The following is an 11157-nucleotide window of genomic DNA, read 5'->3' as shown; positions in this document are numbered from 1 at the left end:
CTTAGTGGCACAATCGGAGTGAAATACTCTCAGCCACAACCTTTCTTTCCATGATTACAGAATTCAACTCCAGTACAGTGGAAAAAGTACACATAATAATAAGTTAAGAAAGATTATGTTATTGTTCTATGTATATAAATTAAAAATGATAAACTACAAATCATATTCAAATTACAGATATTCTATTACTTACATTAGATGCATTCTTTATGCACTGAATGTGTGAGGACTGTTGATGTCTACTGTGCACCTGCTAATATGAAAATGAATTAGTCACAGGGTCAACATATTTATTAAAAAAAAATACATAATACTTCTTTAAACAGGAAAATTAAATAATTGTATTGTTGACTCATAACAGAATGATTACAAAAATGATTCTGCCAGTAAATAGAAACTTCACAGATATGTTCTATGTTTACATAGTAGATGTTATGTCACTGTAGAAATTTTAAGGATTTGTTCCATCTTTGCAAAGAAACATTACATGTATGTTATTTATCACCACAGAAACAATACAAATTTTACTACAGGATCACAGAGTGTGTAATTGCTCTGTATGTACAGTCACGACTTTGCTCAGGGCTTGTTCAGTCATGTAGGGATACATTGAAAAATCACAGATTTTTTGTGTCCGTTTGCAATTACAGCAATATTACAGATTTGTTCTCTACATAAAAAAATGACCGGAACGTGCAGTTACTGTCCCGATCAGACTGTCCCAAGTGGTGAACAAAAATGTAAAAACCCAGTAGAGAGAAAAACAATCTTGGGGGACACGAAACTTGGTGGGCGCTCTTGGACCTGTAGCCTGACTCAGCCTTCCAAATCTCTTCGTACTCTGACTTTTGATCAAGGAGTTATTAATCTTTGACTGATTAAAATTCTGAGGCCTAGACTTTTTTGGATGTAGGTCAACAGGTCACTGTGACACTAGGAAATGGCGCAGGGACACTAAACTTGGTGGACGCTCTTGGACGTATAGCTTGACCCAGCCTACCAAATTTATTTTTACTCAGACTTTTGATAAAGGAGTTATTGATCTTTGGCCGATTGGAAATTGGAGGCCCTGATTTTTTGAACGTAGGTCAAAAGGTCACTGCAACGCGAGAAAGGTTGCATTCACACGAAAATTGGTTGGCAGGGACGGACCTAGTATGCACCAAATCTTATCTTACTGTGACTTTTGTTATGGATTTTTGACCGATTGAAATTTGGAGGAACTTAGTGGACCTTTGGTCCAACTAACCACACCTGTTACCAATGGCCTAGGCATTGCATCTCCATGCCTCAGGAGGTCACTCTCACCCCAGTTATAGTAGTTTTCACCTGCTTTCCTTTTGAGTAATTAGCTCCTTTTTTATTGCAACGTCTTGTCTGGTTTGCTCTTGCATTTCAAAGCATTTTCTTACTTCTGCTCTCATTTTTTGATTTTTAAATATCCCTGACCTGTTGTGTTTGCCTGAACCTTTTACTTTGTTAAAAGAAACTTGCTTTTGGATCCTTCTCCGTGGTCTTATGTACCATGAGATGTTGCCAGCCATGGATCCAGCAGGTCTTGAGCAGTGAATGGCCACCCAGGAGCAGAAACTTCAGGAGTTGGTTCAGCTTGTTCAAGTTTTGGTGCAGCATGTAACCCCCCTAGCTGCTGAACCGGTGTTAATGGTGGCATAATTAACTTGCGTTGAAAAAATTATATCACATTACTGATGAAGTTAATTTCATGCACTGAAAAAAATATTGTAGAATTTACTTTGTAAAGTTTTACTTTGTAAAATTTAATTGTAATTAGGTAATATTGTATGCAGAAATTAAGTAAAGTTTACTAAAAGAAAGAATTGATTCAGCAAAAATAAATAAAGTAAAGTTTACTAAAAGAAAGGATTGACTGAATTTCAGTTCACTTATTTACTCTATGTAACATTTTAATTAAATGTACTTTAAAAAAAAGCAAATGCTGAAAGTTGCGAAACTTTTTTAAAGTAAATTTTACGCATAACTTTTTCAGTATGCGTTAAGGCTTTAATGTTGACAGCTCTCGTTTTTTTATAGTACAGTAAGTATTTTCTCTGGGTCAGAGAGAAGACTAGGTGTTGGGTCTAGTCAAGCCATACTTGAAGCTTGAAGAGTTCAAGGTAAACTATTTTGACAATTCCCATGGAAGAGCTGTCTCAAATCTGTCTAAATGAGTCTACAGTAACCAGTGTAGTACTTTTACAGTGTATTATTTTGTCACTGATATTATTTGAACCATTAAAATAAGAACTTAAAGAGATTAAAAGCTTAATTGAAAGCTTTGTGGTTAATAGAGAGATAACATCACAACATATCAAGAACTTGGAGACATTTGTGAAATCTTTTAGTAGTTTATTGTTGAACAGACTGCCAGAGAGGGGAGGATGAGGGAGCAGATGGGTAAAGTTTGGAAAGGTGGAAGAGAAACAGTAGAGCGTAAGCTAAATCTACCTTATGTGCTTGAGTTTCCCATTCTCTCACACAATACAACCAACCTCAGCTGACCTGGGCCGAATAAAACACAGCTTTAAGATGAGAGCAAACATTAGAGACCTGAATCTGAGTTACTGACAGTCACTAGATCAGTATATGTGAATTTCACCAATTCTCACCTGGCCACCAACATCAATAGATATCGTTATCTAATAAAATGTGGATTTTGACACTGGGTGATGATTCAAGGTTAGGACGATGTCTATTGCCAAAGTTTGGCTTTGGTTTAATTCAAAGGAAAATGGTGACATTTTGACATTGTGATTATTTTAAGTTGTGATGATGAACCAAAATCCAACATCTTCCAAACTTCCTAATCATGGAGTTTATTGTCAACCCAAGCCAACTGTTATTTGAAGGCTGTGTCATTTACCCCACACAATTCACTTTCTATACAAGGTTGAGTTTGACATCAACCTGATTTTCATCATCTTTTAACAGCTTTCTGCTGTCCAAATGTATGCAGTTGATCATTGTCCGCTTCCTAAATATCTGGTACTCTTAATAAAATATAAGAAAATAGGAACATGACTAAAGAGCAAAACAATATTTTTGTCTCATTTTTTCGTGTGGGTGTTCTTATTTGTGCACTTATTGGTTTGTAGAAAGATCTGGACAGACGGTGGCATGTTGTCAATTCAGCAAACTATCTTACCAGTTGTTGTGCTAAATTTTGCCTTCCTGCCCAAATTCTCCCCCCCTACAGTGCATGCATGTCACACAGCAGAATCCACAAAACAGATAACCCTCAGATTCCTTTTATCTCTGTTTATAAATAAGGGTTAATCTACAGTTACAGTAGATACAATAGAATCCCGAACATAACCTGTAGTGCCCATACTGTTGTGTGATGTGCATGAACGCAAAGGGGTGTTAGATTTCAGCAAAACTCTTGTTCTTTTTCTTCTTCTATTGTTGTGAGTGTTGATAGTCTGCCTCAATTTTCTCAGCTGTAATTAGTTCAAAGGTCCAAACCAACACTGACAATTTTTTTTTTTTTTTGGTCTTTTGGTTTGGATCATGGTTTGCATGGTCTTCACACCTGCTATTGATTCAGACCAAAAAGTCTGAATGTGTAGACCAAATAAGTTAGAATGGTGGCATAAAACACTGGGGGTTCTAGGGGCGGGGCCACAGAGGACTGGCCCTAGCTGAAATCTGATTGGGCCCCTGAAGTTCCCCTGTCGTGTCACTTATCTTTCCTTTGCCTGAGAGCAATGGACAGATTATAGGTGGATGCAATTCTATTGCCAAACAATACAGGTGCTAATGAGCCAAATATGACAGTCAAGCATGATTAAAGCTTATGTGTATAAAAGTAAAAAATAAATAAATAAATAAATAAATAATGAATAAAATGCTGGATTTTCTCGAATGCTGTGTGTTCGATGCATATAAAATTGTGAAGTGCCTAAAGTTTTACAGAAAAATATAATATTAAACACATAAAAAATGAAGCAAAAAAAAAAAAAAACATTCCAGAAGCAACAAAAACACAAAAATGAAAGCAAAGACTGTCAAAATCTAAATGCAAATAATTTCAAATAACTGCAAAGAATAATAAAGTAACCAATTATACACATATATATATATATATATATATATATATATATATATATATATATATATATATATAATATTATATCTTTTTCTGTTTTGATTTTGCAACATACGCTTTTTTCCTCTTGATTATTTTAATTTAAAAAGCAGATTTTCTCTATGTTGTTAAACTTTTGGAACAAAATTACCTCAATGGATTTTACTATGTAAGATTTTTTAAATTACATTTAATTGTTGGGACCTGGTGTGACTGGTGAAATAATACTTGGCCCCTCTATGAATATTGTGGCCCCTTGATAGTCCCTTACTCAGAAAAATCCTAGATCTGCCTCTGGCATAAAAGCACCCTAAAGTCTCACACCACAAGCTTCTTTATTGAGGCAACACATTCTCAATAAAACACTCTTTCAGATTCAAATTCATAGCAGCAGTAGGTCTCAAACGCTTCAAGTTCAAAGGACTGATACCTTCTTGAAACTTGCAAGTGGAAAATCGTGTAATTGAACACGGTGCGCTTCTGTCGTTTGATGAGGATGAGGTGTTATTTTATTTATTTGCCGATTTCTTTTAAGCTTGATTCTCATGCGTGTCGAGTCGGCTGCTTGTTCAGAAACGACACACTCTTGTTTGCAGACTGGTATGAATACATATTCGTGTTTATTACTGCCATTGTATTTTTTTTTTTGACCCAAGTCTCCAACTTATAAGAGCCCTGGAAACCCACCGGGATGGGGGAACTCTACAGTATATGCTGCACAACTGAGAAACATAGCCCTTAGTCCTGGAGTAAATAGAGACGAGGAGTCTTTCAGCATTATCACGACATACAGAGGACAAGAACACAATTGCAATATCAATTTTTTGCTTCGTATATTTCACTGATGACAGTGGATGTTTCAGTGTCTGTGTTTCGCAGTTTCTAGATTAGTTATATAGTGATTCTGACTTGTGCAACAACGTCTTCCACCTTTGGAGCTTCAGAGTAAAAAAGGAATGACCTCATCACATCAAAAATAGACATTATTTTCTTCATAACAACTTCATAACTGTTTCTTTGTGGTTAGTGTGTTTAACTAAGGTTAGTTGAAAAATATGAAACTGTGATGATGTGGTCACCAAAGACACAAAAAGACGTAGTGATTCCCATTTCAAACCATTCCTCAGGGACCTCTATATGTTGTGAAAACCACCTAAACCCTTGGTCCTTGAGAAAAGTATCTACTCACTATAAGAAGTTGATACACATTGGTCTTCTCATTTCAGTTTAAACTTTCTAATCTCTGTCTAATCTCTCTTGTCTGACCATCATCCTGATCTTGCTGAACTTTGCTGAATCCCAGGTGCTGTTCATTGTCTGGGTTCTCAAAAGCTTCACAGCAAAAAGCTGGTCACCCCAAGATGGTCAAAAGTATATCACTTTAAATAAAAAACAAAAACAAAAAAAAAAACAAGAGGAGATAATTGAGATTTCACTCTTTAAAATAAAGCTACAACAAGGTTCTGATGTTAAGATAATCTGCTTTTAGTTAAGTAAAGAATTAATTTGTCAGTGGTTGTGTCTTTAAATCTGTAGGTCTAATCCCATTTCAATCATTTTACCTACCATTTAGCCCTAAATAAAGGGGTCGGTTAAGTAATGTTTGGTGCTATATGACAGTCCAGACAGAGATTTTTTGGAGGCACACTCCAAACAGAGGATTTAAAAAAATCACCAGCAAGATAGTGGTGCAAGAAAACCCAAAGAAACCAATTTTTTTTTACTATTTTCCTTGTTAAATTGTAGACATTATAAATTTGTGTTATATTTGCTTAAATTAATGAAGTTAATCCACGTATTTTGGCTCTTTTCTTCATAACAAGCATAAAAAAATTGCCAGTGGTTCGCATCAGCATTTTGCAAGTAATTATCTTGTAATGATGTCAATTAAACCTTTGATGCGTAACATGGGTCAAAAGTGACCTGCGTACATTTTCTACTTTATGTTTGGCTGAGAGATTCTGTGATATATCTTAACAAAAATTAATTAATTCAGTCATTCAAAATTTAAAGTATTTCTCAATTAACTTGTTTTTGATCATCATACGTCCTTATTTCATTTTTACCTTTCCTACTTTTTGAATAAAAGCCCTTTTTGCATCACTACCCTACTAATGCAAACATGGATCAAAAATGACCAGGATTCATTTTCTATGTAAAGAGAAGACAGGCAGACAGGAAAAAATCAAATAAGGATGTGTGATGATCAAAAACATGTTAATTGAAAATTATCTTGAATTCTAAATGACTGAATTATTTTTTTTGCAAAAACATAGAAAATTAAAACTCAGTCAGGTCATTTTGACCCATGCTGTGAATTATGTGATTATGATTCATCATATGCAGTAAAAGACTAAAAGCTGGTTTTACCATAAACCCAACATCTTCTCTCCTGTATGATCTCACAAGTCTCTTCAGACCTTACAATTATTGTCAGAATCTGTCAAGTGAGGGTTCAGACCTGGCAACCGAACATGAGAAACAGGATTTGGCCAAAGAGTATAAAGAGCTTCCATACAAAGTGTGTCCAATTGCACTCACATACAGCTGAGGTTTCTACTGGTTTTCATTCTAAACCATCAGCAACACACCTCCATCCACAGATAATGCAAAAGTTCTATATAGCACTAAAAGGCTTGTCTTAGATCTTTACACCCAACCATTTTAAAGAGTGGAGACATAAGACTACAGATTGATAATTTGGGTCAGAACTGTCAAAATTCAACCAAACCAAAAGTGGAACAAATATTATTGTATCATTCCAAATGGTTCTATCCTTCATGGTATTATTGACACATAGTGACCTTACCATTATAGCTGCCCTCTATTAATCATGACAGAATCCTATTCTAGCTTGATCACACTGAATAGAACTGTGCCCACGAAACTTGAAAACAAGCAGAAACAGCAGAAACCTTTCTGTAAAACACAACAGTGAAGCTATCTGAGCTATACGATCAGTGATCATATAATGAAGACCTTAAATGAAATGAATATGAAATATTAGCACTATGTTTCTGTGAGAAAATAACACATTTCAGATGTTTTAGCCAATACTGTGAGTAATGTGAGAGCAGCCAGAGTGTAGTAAATTATAAATCATAAGCTATAATTCCCAGTTTAGTCATCTCTGCCAAGTTTTCTGCTTCGGATTTGTTATGAACTTCTCAAGGAAGCAGCATTTTTCAGAATTTATTTTAGGACAAATTAGTTTCAGATGCATGTTTGTAGCATCTGTAAAAAATATATCTTGTTTAACCAATAGTAAGTATTAATAATAGTTCTACTATTTTATAATAATAATCAACATCATATAATTACTTACAATAGTACAATAAACTACTGTCAGTTTTAACTACAAACCGCAAAACTTCAGAAATGAAATAGAATTAAATAATTCACCTTGCTTTACCATGACCACACAAGGTAACACCTCACAGCTTATACATGTGTCGGCGCTTCTAATCTGTTTCCTGTGAAAACACTTTATCAATTTAGATACTAATATCCTATGACCCAGGAGCCCTGTTGCATGTCAGTGTACTTTTAGTTTAGGTGTAACTATTTACATAGCTTATATACAGCTCTTGAAAAAAATAAGACAACTTCAGTTTCTGAATCAGTTTCTCTGATTTTGCTATTTAAAGGTATATGTTTGAGTAAAATGAACATTGTTTTTTTTATTCTATAAACTATGGACAACATTTCTCCCAAATTCCAAATACAAGCATTGTCATTTAGAGCATTTATTTGCAGAAAATGAGAAATGTCTGAAATAATAAAAAAAAGATAAAGAGCTTTCAGACCTCAAATAATGCAAAAAAAAAAACAAGTTCATATCGTCGCTGTCCTATGAAAAACACTTATCTCCATTTTTGTCGATTTTTAGTTTACTACGTAATTTGAACAGACAAACTGTCCCTTACACTGTGCCAAAATTTCTTGTTGATCGGACCAATAAAAACTCTTTAAAATGACCTGAAATAATCTGTTTTTACATTGACTTCCATTAAAGGTTTAGAAGGTTTTTTCTCTCTCCTGTAAAGTTGCTGTTTTGGAGATAAGTGTTTTTCATTGGACAGCGACGATATTCATAAAGTTTTAAGAGTTCAGAAATTAATATTTGATAACATAACCCTGGTTTTTAATCACAGTTTTATGCATCTTGGCATGTTCTCCTCCACCAGTCTTACACACTGCTTTTAAATAACTTTATGCCACTCCTGGTGCAAAATTTCAAGCAGTTCAGCTTGGTTTGATGGTTTGTGATCATCCATCTTCCTCTTGATTATATTCCAAAGGTTTTCAATTTGGTAAAATCAAAGAAACAAATAATTTTTAAGTGGTCTCTTATTTTCTTCCAGAGCTGTATATCATATGCAAAAATAACTAGTCAAAAGTTCTACTTTGTAGAAAACATAAAATCATTTAAGTTTGCTTAACACTTTTGTTAACTAAATAATTCCACATGTGTTCCTTAATACTTTTAATATCTTTAAAATTAAATTTACAAAGTAAAAAATCATAAAAAGGAGGAAAACCCATTGAATGAGAAGAGGTGTGTAGTTACTCTGTAGTTTCCTTCACATTCTGTCAACACTTCATGATAAATTGGTTAACAGATTTCAACCATTTAATATAATTTTAGGCTGTTTTGCACAAGATTCCACTATGCTTTCATTTTTAGTGGCCGCTTGGTAACTATCTAGTCAAGACCACCTTCATAGATCAGACTGGAATATCTGCCTCTTGCTAACATAATGAAACTACGCAGATTTGTGCATTGTTTTATGTCCAAAACTCATCAGTTCATTCAGTAAATATGATTGCTTTGGGTTTTTAGGGGATGACCGACTTATCATCATAATACGTCATAATCCTGCTTCTGATGCTTTTGTTCGAGTACTTACTGTAGGACTTACTGTAAAACCGAATAATGAGCATTCTGTACATGTGTAAAGCGTGCTGTGTTATTGATAGTAGTTACTAAAGATTACAATCTGATCTGGAATTTAGCAGCACTGAATCCCACTGAAGCAGAATACTAAAGGTGATTAATAAAAATGTGAGCAGTGATTTATAGAGTTGAGTCTGGCTTCAACAGTTGAAAAGTTTGGGTGTAGACGGCATAAATAATTCTTATAGGTCAGGGCAAATCCTGTCTCAAAAATGTCAACTTTAATAAGAAAAAACTACGGATGCAGTGAAATGAAAATTTTGCCTAAAATCGAAACTGATCAAATGAAACATTTGGCCAAAGGTTGAATACAGAAAGTGTTTTCTTACAGGTTCTTATTTATTTTAACACTATTTTGAAAGTTGCCTAAATTAACTACCTTACATTAATTATTGTCTTGCTTTTTATTTGATTTTATTACTAATTTATTTCCCAATTTTTCACACCCAATTACCCAGCCCACTCATTAAGACTCCCCGTATCACTAGTGATGCCATGACAGCACATGCCTCCTCCAATACATGTGAAGTCAGACTCTGCCTCTTTTTGAACTGCTGCTGATGCAGCATTGCCAAGCAGTATCACAGCACCCTCGGAGGAAAGCGCAGCGACTCGGTTTCGATACATCGGATACCTTTGAGTGCTGTGGGGAGAGAGCGCCATCAACCCCCCCCAGAGAGAGCAAGGCCAATTGTGCTCTCTCAGGGCTCTGGTTGCCAATGGCAAGCTACATGAACAGGATTCGAACCAAAAATCTCCTGATCATAGTGCCAGCGCTTAGCATGCTGGACCACTCAGAGCCCTGCTGTCTTGTTTTTTATAAAAAGGTGCTTTTTTGTCTAATTTCGGCTGAGTACTTTTGTTTACCGTATAGTCAGTACATTCCTAGAAAAAAAACTTCATAACTTGGAATGGAAGCAAAGCCCTTATAGGTCTTAAGTCTGTTCATTCGGTGGCCATCTTTGCAACATGACCGCACATTTATTTCCAGTCATGCATGACTAGCCTCCCATTTGTTTGATTGGGGAGAGAGCAAAACACTGAAACCTAAAGGTGAGATAACCATTTCAGAAATATATTTGACATATTTCAATCAGTGGCTGGTCTTCTTATTAATAACATCTCTGATGGAAGTCATTGTAACAGGTTTTATTCCAAATACATTGGAACATTTATTTTGGTGTCCATTTATCATGAAATTCTGACACAATTTTACCAACATATTTCAGACTCTCATTATGTAAAATGTGAAAAATTTAAATACAAGGTTATATTAAAAATAAGTGTCTCTTAGGATACTAGCGCTCCCCTGCCCTGCACATTTATAATTATTCCCTGCTTTAACACACCCACTGAAACTCTGAAAAGTCTTGCTCAAAACTTGTAAAATCCCTTTAACCGCAGATGTTAACTGTAAAGTGAACACAGTGCTAAATGATGTCCTAAATGAATAAGTTTGATGGTACTGATGATGATGAGATGCCTAACTATTGCTTTATCTCTAGATCGGTGTCCTGTTATCCTAAACAAACAAGGAAACAAGCTAAACATAGTTAGAGCCCACTTTTCAATCCCTGCCCGACTGCAGTATTTAGTATTTTGTATTTAGCAATTTTATGTCAAATGTTTTAATGAAACCTGTACACACTTTATTGTTGTCTATATTTATTGTACTTATTGCTATTTATTGTTAATGTAGCTTAGGTGAGTCATAGTGTTTTTGGTAGCACTTAATATTGTAATTTGTAATCAGTACTTTTGTAAGAACACCCAAAAAGGTGTTACCTTGTTATCTTATCTTATTATCTTAGTCAAAAATGGAATAACAAGGTTGTTGTCAATTAATATAATACAATTTAATACCAGGTTAATTTTTTTGCAATCTTATTACAATTATTAACCCATACAATCCAACACACAGTATTATTTTTTTAAATAAAAAAATAAAAAAATAATTTAGTTAATCTAGTTGAACAGGTCCAAAGAGAGAGAGAGAGAGAGAGAGAGAGAGAGAGAGAGAGAGAGAAATAGAGATGCCCAATAAGCTTCTGTAAATATTTGAGTTATTTAAGTTAAAATCTTGATGTAACATACT

The sequence above is a fragment of the Astyanax mexicanus genome, chromosome 13, assembly GCF_023375975.1.
Source record: "Astyanax mexicanus isolate ESR-SI-001 chromosome 13, AstMex3_surface, whole genome shotgun sequence".
NCBI lineage: Eukaryota > Metazoa > Chordata > Actinopteri > Characiformes > Acestrorhamphidae > Astyanax > Astyanax mexicanus.
This window is presented reverse-complemented; position numbering follows the sequence as displayed.